Source organism: Sinocyclocheilus rhinocerous, unplaced genomic scaffold, assembly GCF_001515625.1.
Source record: "Sinocyclocheilus rhinocerous isolate Xijiao unplaced genomic scaffold, SAMN03320098_v1.1 scaffold28, whole genome shotgun sequence".
In the NCBI taxonomy this organism is placed as follows: Eukaryota; Metazoa; Chordata; class Actinopteri; order Cypriniformes; family Cyprinidae; genus Sinocyclocheilus; species Sinocyclocheilus rhinocerous.
In genome coordinates, this window is record NW_015652416.1 from 2,890,133 (window position 1) to 2,893,291 (window position 3,159).

The 3,159-nt window shown below is 30.3% G+C and overlaps 1 protein-coding gene across 3 annotated transcripts in view; it reads left to right on the top strand.

Moving 5' to 3' along the window:
• Window positions 1-1,232: 1,232 nt before the first annotated feature.
• LOC107715037 (POU domain, class 6, transcription factor 1) overlaps window positions 1,233-3,159 on the top strand; it is a 19,493-nt gene continuing 17,566 nt past the window's right edge. For all 3 annotated transcript variants that reach the window (XM_016521078.1, XM_016521076.1, XM_016521077.1), the window contains exon 1: window positions 1,233-1,598. The gene's annotated coding sequence lies outside the window, so the exon portion shown is untranslated. The remainder of the gene's footprint in view (window positions 1,599-3,159) is intronic.

The window sequence follows — 3,159 nt, forward strand, 5'->3', positions numbered from 1 at the left end:
GGTGTCTTTTTCATAAGCCAGTTCATTATAAAAAATGTGAATATGCCTTGTAAATCACATATAAGAATATGCATCAATATGCATCTTATTTTTATGAAAAAGGACATGAGCAAAGAACATCTTATTTTGAATGCATTTAATGGTGTGCGTGACGCTTTCTCAAAAAACATGCAATCATCACAATAGAAATTCAAATAACAATGCAACAGATGCATTTGTCTGCAGTGCCCTAAAATGATCGTCTCTGGGGAACAATCAGAGGGAAAACTGTGCTTGAAGATTAAACTGCTTGGGCTGTAGCCAAACTCTTTTTTCTCTATCATTCTATTTCTTGATTTACTTTAGTATTCCTCATTTGTAAGTCACTTTGGATAAAAACATCTGCTAAAGGAATACAGTTTTGTAAGTGCTGAGATGCCATTTTTTATTAATTGCATTTAACATTTGAATTGCCCTTTTTGTTCTGTTTATTAATATTTTACATGGAATCATAATATGCCTGTATGTTTTCATTTAATGTGTTAGACTTTAAGACGTACAAGGACACAGAGGTAGAAGGACACGAATATCAATATTTTTAATTCTTAAAACAGCAACTGAAACAGCAATAGTAGTAGTCATGATTACACTAATTATTATGTCATCATTTTTACAAGTGATAATAATAATAAATTGATGTCATTATTAATGTTAGTATTAGTGCATAACCTCACAATGTAGCAATATTACAGTTGGATTCAAGGGTTTGAATAGTGCAGTGAGCAACTTAATTGTCTATTTTGTTCTGTTTATCTGTATATATTACATTTTATCATGTAATAAATCACCTATATAATTTTCTTTAAAAGTTAAAAACTTAAAAAACTGCATGAATAGAATGACATGAATATTAATATTTTAAATACTTATTTATTTTTAAATTTATTTTATTAAATACTTATTTATTTTATAATACTTATATTTTAAATCTTAAAAACATAATAATAGTAATAGTAATAATAAGCATGAAAAATATTATTTTTGCTGCCATTATTATATTATATCATTAAAATAATATATTTTGATAAACAATAATAATTCATACAAAATAAACTGATCTCTTTATTAATATTAGTAATTTTACAGTGAAAGCATAACCTCACACTGTTGCAATATTGCAGTCTGAATCAAGTGCAATGAACTGCAGTAACACTGTGTACTGTCCCTTTAAGACGGCCATTGCTCCCGTTCTGTCGAGCCAGCGCCATTTTTTCAATGCGAGACTCGGCCTGCATAAATTATGTTCATGACGTAGTGCAAAAGAGCAAATTTGTGTTAATTTTTCGGCACTTTTCTGCAGATAAGGGTTTACCTTGGCTATTAAGGTGCACTTGCTTCACCGGCACGACAGTTAACGGAGAGACGTCATTAAATATTTAGTTAAAAAGAGGACCAGCGCTTTCCCGAGCCTCCTTATCCATGCAAATAGCTCTTTTGTGTGCTTTCGTAGCGCGCGTCGGAAGCTGTGAAATGAATTTTTAATTATGCATATTTAAAACAAACTGTGGCAAAGCTCGCCGAAGGAGGAGAAATAAAGAAAATATCCCACCTTTCAGCGGGTAAGTCGTGAATATGATCACAGCTTGCACGTTGTTTTTGCACAACGCAATACGAAGTCTCGGGACTCGAAATGAGTTTTTGGTTAATATGCAATGGTCTTAATTAGCATAATTTATATATTTATGATAAAGAGAAAGGAAATACATCAAATGCCGTCCCGAGTCGTGGCATATGTGAGGAGTGTGTGTGTGATCAGTAGATGAAGTGTGTGTCCCGCGAGGAGAGTTTTTATTATTGTATTGTGAATGTGTTGGGAGGGCTGCACTAGTACCTCACAGGCCTGCTTGATGTGAAAATGCGCAAGGCTTATATAATGCTCCATTGTTTTTAGGATAATTACATGCGCAAATGTTTAAGGCAAGACATACATCTTAAATTGCACTTGCACAGTGATGACATTCGAACATGCTCGGTCGATTTTTATTTAGAAATAATGTAGCATACCAAATTATTAAGAACTGTGATTACGTTCTTCCAGTTATTTGGATTCTAATATTTTAAGTTGACAACCTTGAGAGCTGGCGTCATAGACGTGACGTTACACACTTCACTACGTCATGATTATCTGCTTAATGCCTTGCAAAGATTTACAGTTCCTGCCAAAACACCATAGTATTTATACTTAATGTTATTACTGTAAAAGAATAATAAATGTAATATGTAATGTTATTGAAACAATTCAGAAACTGTCCTTTGTTGTTTTTTTTGTGACAGTGATGTGTTATAGCAGAAAGTTTACCATGGTGAATTCTTTAAGGGTTTGCTGCTAGTCACAATCATATTTTACATTTTAAATAAACTTGATATTCATTTTGTGATAACCTTGTGAGACAACTAAAGGTGAAGGACTCTACTGTAATGTTTCTTTTACATTTTTTTTTTTTAGAAAACTATAAAAGGATCCTTGTTTGTAAATTATTTGTTACACTTAGTGCAACTAAATCACATGGCAGTTTCTAACTTAACTTAATATTTAAATCAACATTTATCTTCCATTTTGTGAAGTGTTTCTGATTAGAATGAGATATCTGTTAGAATTAGTTGCACTAAATCACATATTTATTTCCTTTTACCTTTATAACCTAATACTGTGTATTTTAAATCATAATTTTTATTCCATATTGTGAAGTATTTCTAATCGAAATGGGATGTTTGTGTGATTTAGTGCTACAAATTCGGACAAATATCCTATTTAAACTAGAAATACTTCACAATATGGAAGAAAAAAATTATATTTACTTAAAAATTAAGTTATAAAAGTTAAAAAAAAAAAGTGGTTTAGTGCAACTAAATCTGACATTTTTTACTTTTATGACTTAATATTTAAATGATAATTCTCTTTCATATTGTGAAGTATTTCTGATTAAAATGAGATATTTGTCAGAATTAGTTGCACTAAATCACTTACTTTTTTATTTATTTTACCTTCAAAACTTAATGTTTGAAATAATGTATCTTCCATATTTTCAAGTATTTCTGATTGAAATGGGATATTTGTCAGATTTATTTGCACTAAATCATATATATATATATATATATATATATATTCTCTTTAACACT